Source organism: Rhipicephalus microplus, chromosome 10 (assembly GCF_043290135.1).
Source record: "Rhipicephalus microplus isolate Deutch F79 chromosome 10, USDA_Rmic, whole genome shotgun sequence".
NCBI classification, from domain to species: domain Eukaryota; kingdom Metazoa; phylum Arthropoda; class Arachnida; order Ixodida; family Ixodidae; genus Rhipicephalus; species Rhipicephalus microplus.
Window position 1 is genome coordinate 57,438,824 of NC_134709.1, and position 14,815 is coordinate 57,453,638.

The following is a 14,815-nucleotide window of genomic DNA, read 5'->3' on the forward strand; positions in this document are numbered from 1 at the left end:
TTCTATCTTAAAGCTCGAACTAAATGAAAGCAATCGAAAATTGTTTAGTTTTGAATGAATTATTATTTCTCAGATTCAATGTGTATAAATATTCTTTTTTCTTAAAGGCGTTGTAAAAGAGGATTTTACACTAATTTTGAAAATTTACCACATATAAATATACGTAATCCTGTGCATTGTGAATGTTTCCGCGTTTACATACTGCCAGCGCTGCAATGCGATAACCACCAAGCTACGAGTGCTGATTGATCATCTGGGCAGCGATCACGATAACGTGAGGAGCTGTGACAGGATTCACAATGTTACCTGTTGAAGATGAAAATTGCCGAAGTAATGCATGGTTCTTTTCAGACACTCATAATTCTCATTCTAAATGTAGCTAAAATTGAAACATGAAGATGTGCGACAAGATTGTTGTGCAAGACCAACCGTGAAGTTTATATCTTCAGATGAAAATGGTCCTCGCTTTTTTTTTTCGCCCGTACTTAAGATGTGTTCTTAATGAGTAAAAATAGCCCATAAGTGCTTTCAAGATGTCACTAGTTCCAAGCATTCGGCCAAGTTCACGTGTACTGTGAGACGTTCTCAGAATACCTTTCGAACTACTTTTTCACAGCGGTTTTCATGCTGGGTGTTTTTGTATTCACCTGAATCTGCACAGTATCTCTAAGGGCTTATATTGAATATCGCATTGTTCGCAAATGTTACAGCGTGTGCATATGCGTTGAGATTGTTGAAGTGGCGGCCCCTGGAAAACATATGTCCGCACACTTAACCCGAAAAAGGCCCTTCGGTGGCGTGACATATACAATGGTTCTCGAAACAGCAAAGTTTGCACACGTCGAACATCAATCGTGTTACATTCCTTAAGATTCTTACGGCCAGACACACAGGCGAATCCCTCAATGCAGGAGAACACTCGGGGTTGGGTGGGTTTTCAGTCTGATTTAATGCTTCGGCACTTTCTCTAGGTCGCCTGCAGCAGGACGATTAGAAAACATTTAAGATACCTTCTGGTGAAGCTGCATATGGGCATGGTATGTATATCATCCAGGGGCAGTATAAAAGGGGTATCCTAAAAAATAGAATGACTTTGCAATAATGCTATGCCTGAAGGAGGTGCGGTGCTGGGATCCTTTTTTTTTTCTTTCCAGTTTTTTCTTTCTTTCCTTTTGTCTTTCTCTTTTCGAGCGTTTTTTCTTTATTTTTGTTTCTATTCATATCGTTTGACGCTTGTTTCAAAGCACACCGTTTTAGTTGGAATGTCTGGCCAAGATAGTCGACAGCTTCATCTGGCGGAATCACTACAAAACATTGGGAATTGCGGCATATATAGAAGTGTGACGCTGACTACTAACGAATTATTTCCTTACCCTCTTCTTTGTAACATGCATTAACCTGTCAGCTTACCCCAGATGTTGACTACCAAAGAGAGCACGCTTGTCTTTACTATATCCTCGGGAGCTGCCCTAAAATTAAGGAACCTTAAATCTTCAGACTGCGCATTTCGCAGTTCAACATAAATGGGAGACAGCATTGCTGAGCCCCCAACCGGAAACACAAGTTTGGGTCACAGGGTGGACAGAGGCAGTCACTAGGGCCAAAAGTATTCTGGCCGGCGCACCAACAGTGAAATCTTGTCGCTGAACATCAGCTACATCATATATCCCTCCTCCTCCTCTAGCACACGAATCGTGCCCCACTTTTTAACGGATGAGTTGAATACGCACGTTACGCCTATTGAAACAAACATTATCACGTCTGCACGATGACCGAGATGTTTCATATTCCTTTCTTAGCCACACCAGAGATGCATCTACTGAGATCATCTGAGTTTACTACTCTAAGTACTGAAGCCACAAGGTCACCTAGTGTTCAAGTGAGGAAGAAGATGACTGCCAACTTCTCCTTCTCTCCCAGTAGCAACACGTCGAAATCAAGCGCTTTTATTCGTCAGTGGATCATTGTACATATTTTTACCTGGACTGATTCACAGCACATTTTGATGGTGAAAACGATAGAGAGCCGTGTGAATGTAAATGGGAAGATAAAAATTATCATTTTTATGAAACCTCAAAAGAAGGTTTCCGAGGGTTAAGCCGTTATTCTAGGGTGTTAGCGGCACGAGCAAATCGCTTGACCTGTTCCAAAGTTGCCCGCTCGCATCCCAGGTCCCACCGATTGAGACTCACCTGCCACAACCTTTCAAATTTGTAGCGTCTGATGACGGGTGAGTTCCCCTTGGCTTGTCTTTGTCTAAAAGTCCAACTGATGTCAAATAGTCATGCACGATTGCTTGTCATGAGTTATCAAATCAATTACATTTCTAAAAACATCCTTGCGCCAAGACCACATATGTCCGTCAATGATTCCCAATCAGGACTTTTCATATGCAAATCAGTGATCTGCACATTTCGCTATAAAGATATGGACGAAGTTGTTAATTAAGGGATGCCCACGAGGGCTCTTCTTGAAGAATGAGATTAGTTAAATGTACTTAGATGTACTGGTGCAGCACTAACGAATAAAATTGAACCCTCATTTTCATCTATCGTTATGAACAGACACATTTACTGCATGTGAAGTATTGATTTCAAATTTCGCCAGTGTAATGATACACAGCCATGTAATTGTGATTGTAACCACGTGTGCTTATCAGGATTAATGGGGTTAGTTAAACGTCTAAAAGTTTCTGCACACCAATAGCACATGAAAATTCAGTGCTAATGCACAACCATTACTGAGTGTACGCTTTAAATTGGAAAAAAGGAAAACTTAGAGTGATTAAGACAGATTGCTTGTCTGGAAGAGAAGAAACAGAATTGTGACGTACGAGGAGGCAAGACATGGATGGTACCGACCACGCGTTTAAACTATTCAATGCAACGCTTGGGACATACCTTGTCTTGCCTTCTCAACCATTATATGTCAACTAGTTCTCATCTATTTTCTTGTGCATCAAGCAAATTACTCTTGAAATTCGTAAACGCGAAAGAATAAGTCACTGATATGTATATATTAATGATGTGGTATGTATTATGAATTGCGCAATTTTGGCTCTTATTTACTGTTGCCCGTTTGCTCTTTTTGTTGTTGTTGCCGCTTGATTCCTTTCTATCTACTTATGTTTCTATGTGATCTAGCCTTTACAGGATGTATATTATTGAATTATTGTGTTAAACACATCTCTCTCTGTGCTGCCGTGAAACCTTGTGAAGGGGGCGGCGGGCTCGTGAAGCTGCCAAAACACAGCTTTTATTCGCCGCTCCTCTGCCTATTCTGAAATGAAGAACAAATGTATGTATGTATGTATGTATGTATGTATGTATGTATGTATGTATGTATGTATGTATGTATGTATGTATGTATGTATGTATGTATGTATGTATGTATGTATGTATGTAGGTAGGTAGGTAGGTAGGTAGGTAGGTAGGTAGGTAGGTAGGTAGGTAGGTAGGTAGGTAGGTAGGTAGGTAGGTAGGTAGGTAGGTAGGTAGGTAGGTAGGTAGGTAGGTAGGTAGGTAGGTAGGTAGGTAGGTAGGTAGGTATGTCGGTCGGTCGGTCGGTCGTTAAAATTTGTTTTGTGCGCGAATGATTGCTGAAACATTTCACTAGTGCATGTATACACAGCCATGGCAGTGTGAACGTGTCTGTTGCTGTCGTGAAGTACGATCATAAATTTTTAAAAACATCGCCGCTCATAGATACAACGCCCGTGTGAATGACCTTGTTCTTTTTTGGCGGGCTAACTTTCCTTGCCTCTCTGCGTGCGTTCATTCCTTTGAAGTGCTCATGAAGCCTTCCACAAAGTGGCACACAACTTGCATTCATAGCACCTCCCACGCACATGCATTCTTTCATATGTAAACGAAGCTTTCGTACCATGCAATGGAAATAGGGCAGGAAGCGCACTTGAAGGCATTTTCACCTGTGTGGGTGCCGTGGTGTGCCACCAGAGCAGACTTTCTGGCAAGTCATTTACCATAGCTGTTGCAATGGACTTGCAGTATGCTCGCCTTCGCTTATGTGCCACAAGATCAACCTAGTTCGAGTAATATATCCCACATTTTGCAATCATAGGGCTTCTCGCCTGTATGCACGTTGTGAAGTAACGCGAGACTGTCCTTCCGTGGACAGGATTTTGCCCATATGTTGCAATATTAAGGCTTTTGACCCTTGTGCGTGCGTTCGTGTGCATGAAGATTTCTCTCTTTTGCGAATGGCTTAGCGCATGTTGCACACATGAAGGCCTTCTCGACTGTGTGCACAGGCAGATGTAATGTGAGGTGATACTTTCGTGCTAATTATTTACCGCATGAACCGCAAGGATATGTCTTGTCACCTGTATGTATGCGGAGATGTCTTGTGAGGTCACTTGTTTGTGCAAATGATTTATCGCAAAAGCTACAATTACATTGCTTCTGACCTGTATACACGCGGAGATGACTCGCGGGGGTGCCTTTTTGTGCGAATGACTTAGCGCACAAGCCGCAATGATATGGTTCTTCGCCTGTATGTATGCGAGAATGTGTTGTGAGGTCACTCTTATATGCAAATGATTTATGGCATGAGCCGCATTGATATGGCTTAACGCCTGTATGCCCGCGGAGATGTTTTGTAAGGAAATCCTTCAGTGCAAATGGTTTGTCGCACACGTTTCAATGAAGGGGAATCTCGCCTGTATGCGTGAAGATATGTTTTTCGAGGCAACGGTTTTGTCAGAATGACTTATGACATGTTACGCAAAGATAGGGCTTGTGGTCTGTATGCGTGCGCCTATGTCTTTTGAGATATTTCTTTTTTTGAAAGGTTTTGTCACACACTTGACACTTGTGGCATCGTTCCCCCAGTGGCTTCTGGCCATTGTTGACGTCGCCGATGACAACGCCGAGATCCTCGCACTTTTCTCTTTGTGAGAAGCCAGTAGTGTTCCTACGAGATAAGACGATGCTATGCAATACGGCTGATACTCTATTTGGTGGAAGGGCAGCACCCTTTTTTTCTCAATGGACACTTTGCAGAAAAGATGGCAGCTTTTATGCAATACCTACACACCTAATGAACTTTTTATCATTAGACATTTCTCATTAGGCTTCATTCGCAGTGTTCAGCAGCAACTCAAGGCTGTTGCATACGGTACACACTGGTTTTTCAGTTCAAACGTGTATACTATTCTCGACGTAAATATTCAACGAATAATGCCTAGTCATACATTACGACTAAATGCGACAAGACAGTATATACAGTCACCTGAGCAAAACCTCTAATGAGGCTTTCATGCATCTAAAGTGAACAAATTTCTGAGGATCAAGTCTCCAAACTGTTTTTTTTTTCTGAAGTTAACTTCCAACCGACAATCGCATCGCTGACTGCTTATAGTATTTCTTCATCGTAGCTGAGCTCGGCTTCCCAGCTGAGCGCATCGCCAGAATTTAGTTCTGCAAGCTTTGCGAAATATGCATCGCATATTTTCCTAAGAAAAATAACCTTACACTGACAGCGTGGTAATGGGATTTCACCTGGCGGAGATAACGCATGTAAACGATCACGGCTGTTTACTACACTGCAACAAAGTAAAAGGAAGCTTGTCATTTTCCATCGTTGACTGTAGCTTGTTTTGGTAATACACAATGCCAATATTCCGGAGCTACTCCGGGGTTGTTGACGTGCGGTAGATTCGCAAGGTGGTAAATATTACTGTTATCTCTGAGCCAATGACCTTGACAGTTTGGTCTGCGGCGTCATGTTGGCATGAATGCAACAAAAAAACTATTTGGTAACAATTGTTCATTCTGCGTTAACTCTGTACAGGCGAATTGAATTTACTATATTGTATTTTTATCTGTAGCTTAGGTGAATTTTGAAGGAAAGATGCCATTCTCCGATTTCTGTGGACTTCCTCATTCAATGCATGTGGTGTTATTTATACTTGAATAATACTTAATTGTTCGTATTGCGGCTTCTCTTCCATTCCCCAACAAATTTGACAATAAAAAGGGTCGTAGCTACTTTCAGCTTCATTCTGGCTGTGTTTTATGGCCACCGACCAGCAACATTGATCTTTGTTGCCATGGCTGACATCTCTCTTAACACTAGTAAATCTTCAAAATCAAGTCATCTTGATAGAGCGACAGCTGTAAGGTAGGTCAGCACTTTTGAGGAGAAATTTACAGTTTAAGTTCAAAAGTTACATTCCTGGTTTTTGCTTGTATGGTTTCAAAATTTTTAAGATTAAAATGGTGAATTAGGTAAAGATATAGAAAATTAAATTTATAAAAATCCAAAAGTGCTAAAATATGCATGCCGTGCCAAAAGTGATACCTAAAAACCTTGTGGTGCTATTCAAACGTGACTTGGCAGTTATGTAGTGAGGAAAACACGCTGTGCATCAAACCTTCACTAGAACCATATCTTGAAGCCTAGGTGCGTTATCATACAAAGAGTGACAAAGTTGATATTTGGGGATATTGTTTTGCTCGCAGTTGACCATATTACAAAGGGTTACCGCTTCTTATTATTACTTCTGTTTCAATGCACAGCTACACCTATAGGAAAAACAGCACGCAAATTTTTATGTAAAAATATTGGTTAGAAGCTGAGCTATCATTGTTCGTGTAACACCACAATGCAAAAAAATCTCGTTTTGAGAAAAATGGCTTTGAATATTTGAACCGAGTGTCCATGTAATAATGATACATTCAATATATCTGAAATTCACCAGACTTCTAGCTTGGAACCTCTTTTGGAGTGGTAAAATCTTTTTTGGGAGATAAAAAAGAATTTTTTGCCTGGCTTGTTTTGTGTCTATAGCTGACTCGTATCCCCGTGCTCCACAGTGGGTCCACGCTTAGCATATTGAAATGCTGTTTGTCTTTACGCTTTTTTTTTCGTCCTATACTTCACTGTGTTTCATGAAATATCATACATTTCTCCCTAAAAAGTCAGAACTAAATCCAAGAGCTCAAAATGGCGTAGAAAACAGCTCTCACTGCCGAATGAAAACGCGCGAAATCTGACTAGTGTAGTGCTCCAACCAAGAAGGGAATTTTTCTTCATGAGGACGTAATGTTCCACAAGCTTTAAAACATACTTAGGTAACTTAGCATAACGTATTAAGTATATGAGAAATATTTATCATTAGATATGTTAACTGTTGTAGAAATGAAAACATTCAGTTTCAATTTCACATGCATCCATCCATCAGTGGGTCAAAAATCATGATAAGTTACGAGTGACTCAAGATAGCTATACAAACTCTCAATATTCTTCATTGGGCAGATGCTCAAAAGCGTTAAACTCCCCCCCCCCCCCCCCCAAAAAAAAACAAGCTTTTTTCATTGCGTTTTTGAAGGTGGTGACCTACATTTAGGGGCTTCTGGAAATACATTCGGATCAGAACAAGAAGTGTCGCACTCTCTTACGGGTACCTCGCCGTGACAATGTGGGTGAAATGCTGTTTTTTTTTATGAAAGTGGGACGACGGCTCACGTGCATGCTTGGTCATGGGACACAATCAATATTTGGGAGCTAGTGAATGGCTGCAGCATTGTATAGTTCCTAAATACCGGGATATTTTTTAGACAGGAATGTCTTCGTGGCCTTTGCACCATTTGCGATACTACTAATACGCTACGTTTTGTTCCAGTGATACCGTTGATGACCTCTTGGATGAAGAGTCAACCGATTCGCCCCCCTTGCGATAATTTCTTCGCCCGGTATGTCAAGCAGTATCAATTATTCGATTGATATGTGGGGTTTACTGTCCCAAAACCACCATATGATTATGAGAGACACAGTAGTGGAAGGTTTCGGAAATTTCGACCACATGGGGTTCTTTAACGTGCACGCAAATATGAGCACTCGGGCCTACAACATTTCCGCCTTCATCGGGAATGCAGCCGCCGCAGCCGGGATTCGATACTGCGAACTGCTATGCGATCCCGAGACTATGCTATGCTCTGCTCGTGGGTTTCTATGGCCCAAATTTTTATCTCGACGAATGAGAGAGCTCGGTTTAAAATACATGTGTTCCTATGCCGACACAGTTTTATGCATCTTTCATCGGCACAGTACTCAACACATCAATTGTGCATTCTTTGCAGGTTACATTTGTCAAACTTACGTGCGTGGACTGATTCTTCAAACTTAACCACACGTTCATGCTTGTGGGGATTTATGCAGGGTTTTCTTTCTGAGTCAGTTTATAAAACCCCACTTTTTAACAGATTGCTTATGTACAGTATATCAGACAATACACTGCATGGAAATTCACAGCGAATTCTCAGCCGCCACCGTAGTACCGCTCATTACACTTTGATCTTCCAGGCGGTGATGTGTTGAAACGAGTGCGTGAAATGTATATATTTTCCAACCCAAAAACATTCTTCTCTGAACCCCATTGTGAAATATTACCTGTAAAAACATGGTTAAAATAAGGGTATATCTGTCTCGTCAGAAAGTGATATACCCGAAACAACAGAGCATTGATTCACGAGCTGTAAGGATGCTGTCCTATTCTGCGATGTCCTTGAATTACGTTTAGAGAAATATTTGGCAATGAACTTGTACGCTGTTGATTATCTTAAGCCAGCGTATCTTGATAAAATGCCAAACAATCTTCTACCGTATCGAACTACACAGTATTCGAAAGATGAGCATGCAGGATCGTAATACTGAGCACATCCCCTCATCAAGCCCACATTTCATTTGCATATAGAGTGCACGGATAGCCTGTCTTGGCGAGGCGCCTTGCCTAGTCACTTTTCCGATGTAGCACTATAAAACCTCTCCCTGCAATTCAGGGGTGTATGGCAGCGTTCGAATTCCTTTCCGACCAATTCTTCGACGCTTATTGCGGCTGTGTAACTGCAAAAGTTTATCTCGGTGTGATACGGTGTTTCAAGGTTTAATACGCATTCTAATAAATACTTTGCCTAAGCAAAAAAACATTTCTTTGGCTGCCTAGTGGTTACGATTCTCGATTGATTGATATGTGGGGTTAACGTCACAAAACCACCATATGATTATGAGAGACGCGGTAGTGGAGGGCTCCGGAAATTTCGACCAGCTGGGGTTCTTTAACGTGCACCCAAATCTGAGCACATGGGCCTGCAACATTTACAACAAAGGGAAGTTTATTTTCCGCTAACCAATATACAGGAAATAACATTTACACCTCCATCAGAAATGCAGCCGCCGCAGCCGGGATGCAATCCCACGACCTGCGGGTCAGCAACCGAGTACCTTAGCCACAAGACCAACGCGGCGGGGCTGGTTACGATTCTGATGTTCTCGTCTTCAGAATGCATGTTCTTAACCTGCCTCACCAAGCAACTTTTTCGCGAGAGATGTTTTGTTCTGTCCGCTTTTTTTTGTTTCTCTTGGTCTTTCTTTTCTTTCCCTCTCTCCTCGTTCTATCGCTCATCACGCCATTCGACGCCTCTCCGGAGAAATCACTTGACGACAATTACGACTCGTATTTGTGACGGACTAACTATGGCGAGTTTCAGCTGGTGAATAATGGTTTGTATTGCATTGATGATTGATGGCACCTGAGGTAAACATTCCTTATGCAACACGTTCAAATGCTTTTTAATACTGGCAAAGAAATAGCGGTAGCGGAACTATTGTCATTAGTGCACGTATACGTCATCAAATAAACAACACATTGGTACGCTGCCTTCAAAGTCTTCACATCATTTTTTCTGGTAACGAGTACTTCACCTCTCCAAATGCACTGTGCAGGGTGTTCTACGATGTGGTGTTATTACACATCGCCGAAACCCTCAGTTTCGCTCAGCTTCGAAAAAAACATCGCCCTTACTTGAAGAGCCTTTCGGTTTCCTGTAACACTGATGGTTATCAATTATGCCAAAACGGACCGCAAGTTTCAGGATCCAAACCACGTAACACTCATCGATCGCGAAAATTGACCGTTGGCGTCCCGCGGTGTCGACATGGGTATGAGTGACGCTGAGTATCATCACGTGATGGCGTCAATATATGGCGTCATGATGCTGAATTGCCCAAGTTTTAGACGTAGTCATAATGACACATTACCCGACGTTACATGATGAACTGGTGACACGACGTCGTTTCGCCAAGCGTGGGCCGCTCACGGAGGCAGCGGGAAAGCAGCTGAGGGGCGAGAGTTTTCTTTTGGGCAGCGCGGGGGACTCAAGAGTCCGACTGAAAAGAAAACACGAATTTCCCCCTCGAGTCGTCTTGCGCTAAGGCACTAATGTTGCTGTCAGTTTTTTTCTGAAGCACGTTCTGCAGCTGCCAGATGCTATGAACGCCTCGTAGCATCATCTCCGCCCCTAGCTTTTTATGCCTCCCCTTTGAACACTCACTTATGGCGTGGATTTTAACTTCACTCCACCAGATAAATAGACGGAAATCAATGAACACTCAATTATGGCGTGGATTTTAACTTCACGCCACTAGATAAATAGACGGAAATCAATGAACACTAAGTTATGGCGTGGGTTTTAACTTCACGCCACTAGATAAATAGACGGAAATCAAAGGGCAAGGCGATACAGCTGTTGAACGAACTTCATTCCTTTTGAGCGCGGTGAACTACGCTTCTACACTTCCTCTCTAGTATGACTTGTCCGGGAATCGATAATGCTTTACATGGGGATCGCGTGCCTTCATACTGCACGCACTATCGTGGCACGCAGCAATACTCCGGACCTTGCTTTTGTGGGGTCGCTTCTACCATCGCGGAAATGCGCCTTCGCAAAGCTAGCCTTTCGCTTTTGCACACCAAGCTCATGGTACAGTGTCTAAATTCCCTCCACCGACCACAAAATACGAGCGCAGTAGCGGAAATATTGCCATTAGTGCATGTATACGTCATCAAATAAAGACAGAGGTAAGGGCTCTATGCTCCTTCCCACAGCCGGAATAAAACGCCACCATGATGGACTGCGCACAGGAGTACAATAAATGAAGTCAGTGCATCGGCAGTGAATTATGTGGGTGTAACGCCAATAGATATGTGGGTGTCACGCCGATTTGAGCAGCCCAGAAAGAACTATGGCGGCTCCCAGAGAGCCATTTTACAGAATAAGCTGTTACGAGATCACAACACGGCTCGCATTCGGCGCCGTCCGCCGCTTTCGCAGCCGCCACCGGTGTCCGTAACCACTACTGCGCTAAACAAGAAAAACTTCGTTAATAAAAAAAAATACCCAAGGACGCAGTGTGATACGAACCCGCGTCCCATGTGTGCCAGCCCAATATTTGGCCACTGAGTCACGCCCGCGCTTTTTTTGTTTTTATTTCATCAAAATATTGCCATCAAATGTCCATATAATAACCATAATATATATATATATATATATTCATATATATAAACATAATATTCATATACGATTTCTATGTAAGTAATCGTTTAAAAATTATGCTCGCATGCAAACACACACAATTTCACACAGCACAATGAGTTTTCAAAAGTCCGTTAAACAAACACAGTTTTCCTGAAGTCCGCGCCACTCCGGAACAGGGCAAAAGTATCAGCAACACTACGCACAATCGCTGCTGCTTCTCGAAAAACAGACCTTGTTGAGCGAAGTAGCTTATCATGTCTGCCAATCATGTGGTTCTTCTATAATGAATAGAGACCCACTATAACACAGATAAATCGTATGGTGCAGTATTGCTGATCTTTTGGAACGGTAGGTACCTACCACCATGAGGCGTAAGTATAAACTCTTTTTGGTGTTCTTTTAAGAGTGTGCCAGAAATGGCATGCATTACGCCATTGAATAAAACAATGCTCGATTGTTTCAGGCTCGTTGCACAGCCTGTATTTGACAGATCAGGGCACGTATATATCTTTTTTTATGAGGCCAGGTCACTACAGGTAATGTATAAGTGTGTAGCTTAAAGAACGTTTTCGCTGCTGGTGATTTACACATTTTATGTAGAATGTAGAAAACATCATGACCAGTTCGATATAATTACGGCTGCCGGTGAACAGGTTCAGTAAAAAGTGTGCCGACGATTGCAGCAGTTCGTGCCGTTCTGTCTACACTATATAGATATTTTAAAGTGAATTTAACTTTCAGAAACTGCATAGTCTCCGATTTTCTTAAGGAAACCCCATCATTGAAAGTTTTCCGCATTTCTTGTCGTGACAAAAAGAAAAGGAAGATGCCAAGAAAGATGGTTCCGGATAACAGCGAGAAAAAACGTGTGATACAAAGCGTTAAGGTAAAAAAAAAAGACATTGCCAGTTGTCGAACAAACAATTGCACAAGTATAAGCCAACACTTCTCAAGCGATAGAGAAAGGTTGTCTCTTCGCACGTCCTTCCATGAGGAAGTCCAAATAAAGCAGGCAAACACCCTGTGAAATGAAATATCTACTTGGAGTAAATAATTTACTCCAAGTAGATATAAACATACCCCTTCCCGTAGCCGGTGTACATACAAAACGAATTCGGGACTATAATAAAGGCGATTATCAGGCAATTAACACAAAGCTAAGGTTATTTTCCGAAAACACTCTCCTGCCGTGTTTCCACAATAGATCCGTAGAAGAGAACTGGCTACTTTTCAAGCAAGTTTTGTGTACGTTAGTTGACAAGCATGTTCCACTGGTTAAAATTAGCAATGGTAAATCAAATCCATGGTTCAATGAAAAGCTTCTGAGAATGCGGAATAAGAAAAAACGGCTTTACAATAATGCTAAGTGCTCGGGTAGTTCTTCTTCTTGGCTTAAATATAAAACCTGCATAAAAGCATATTGCACAGCTTTAAGTAAGGCTAAGGAAAAGTATTATTCTAATGATCTACCCACACTACTGAAAAACAACCCAGCTAAATTTTGGAAAGTCATAAACCCCTCCAGCGAAAGCCAACACATCTCATTGCATGACTGCAACAACGTCCCTCTCACAGCTAGCCAGTGTCCAACAGCATTTAATTCCTTTTTCACTTCTGTCTTCACGAAAGAGAACAGTACCAACATACCCAACGTAGCCGAGTTCGATTACCAATTTATGGAACCAATAGATATTCAATTAGAAGGGATAATTACAGCCATAAATAATCTTAAGTTGTCGTCTTCATGCGGCGTGGATGGAATCAACTCAAAGGTGCTAAATAATACGGTAACGGTCACAAGCAAAATACTACTTTATATATTCCGGCAGTCTCTCGAAACAGGCATGATACCGTCTGACTGGAAGCTGGCGAAAATAATTCCAATATTTAAAAGTGGAAATAAAACCTCAAGCGAAAATTACCGTCCTATTTCCCTTACGTGTATTTGTTGTAAAATCCTAGAACACATCATCGCTTCACATATTTACAGGCATCTGGAATCCAATCATTTCTTTTTCAAAAATCAGCATGGTTTCAGAAAGGGCTTTTCGTGTGAGACTCCGTTGTTTGAATTTACCACAGAGCTTCATGCAAATATGGACAATAATTATCAAACTGATTGCGTGTTCCTCGACTATTCGAAGGCGTTTGACAGGGTTGCACACTGTCGCCTGATATCGAAACTTTCCGCCCTGAAATTAGACTCCCGTACATTATCATGGCTTCGCAATTTCCTATCGAATCGTCAGCAATACACAACAGTTAACAATTTGTCTTCTTCCCTATCTGACGTTTCTTCAGGTGTACCACAGGGCAGTGTACTCGCGCCATTACTTTTCCTCATATTCATCAATGATCTTCCGCAACATGTCTCTTCTTGCATCAGGGTGTTCGCTGACGACTGCATTATTTACCGTCCAATCAAGAACAGTGAAGATCACCTGTCACTCCAAAAAGACCTCGACGTAATTAATGGTTGGTGTAGTGAATGGCTGATGACACTAAATGTCTCAAAATGCAAAGTAATGTCGTTCACACGTAAACCTAGCATATCCGAATTCTCTCACAGTATTAATCATTCCATTCTATCGACTGCAACACAATATCGGTACTTGGGCGTAATACTGACACCTAATCTATCCTGGTCCGACCACATTACGGCAATCTCTGCCAGCGCCTCGAAATCACTAGGTTTCTTGAGACGTAACTTGAAAGCTGCACCATCAGGCATTCGCAAATTATCTTACTTGACACTGGTTCGCCCTCAACTAGAATATGCCTGTTCGATTTGGTCTCCCCATAAAAAATACTTAATTGACTCATTGGAAAGAATCCAGAATAGAGCAAGCCGCTTCATTGCCAATAACTACAGTCCGCATTCTAGTATATCACAAATCAAACAGGAACTTTCACTCCCACTCTTGAACATTCGTCGTGACATTGCCCTGCTGTCATTCTTTCATAAAATTACCCATTCTTCCCTAATCACCGTTACTGGTCTGCAAAAACCATATCTCACTTCACGTAGACTACACAATCATCTTAGCTATTCCCGTGTATACGGCTCAACAAACGCGTTCAATCAGTCCGCACTTCCACGTGCTATCCGTCTGTGGAACAGTTTGCCTGACGACATTGCATCCCAGACAAACTTTGACACATTCCGTCATATCTTATCAAGCCACTTCACATGCCTCAGCAAGTAGATGCCGTATCATAATTCATTGGTCCGTATTGGTTCATTTTTGTGATTGTCACATTCATGTGCGCGAGGATTCTGCCTTGTGGCCGCTGCATGCGCAGGAAATACAGTGTTTCGCCCACGGTTACTATGCGTGTATATTTTGTACATGTTGAACTTTTGTACATGTCGGTGCTTTTTGTTTGACTTATTATTTTCCAATTGTTTCTTTTGTATTTGTTTTAGTTTGACATGTATATAAGTATTGCGCCCCTTACTCAATTGTTTCTTTTGTACT

The 14,815-nt window shown here is 41.9% G+C and overlaps 1 long non-coding RNA gene across 1 annotated transcript in view; it reads left to right on the top strand.

The window, feature by feature from the left end:
• Positions 1 to 14,815, top strand: part of LOC142774737 (uncharacterized) — a 56,790-nt gene that overhangs the window by 34,820 nt on the left and 7,155 nt on the right. The window contains exon 3 of the long non-coding RNA XR_012886526.1: positions 7,646 to 7,715. This is a non-coding gene — a long non-coding RNA (uncharacterized LOC142774737). The remainder of the gene's footprint in view (positions 1 to 7,645; positions 7,716 to 14,815) is intronic.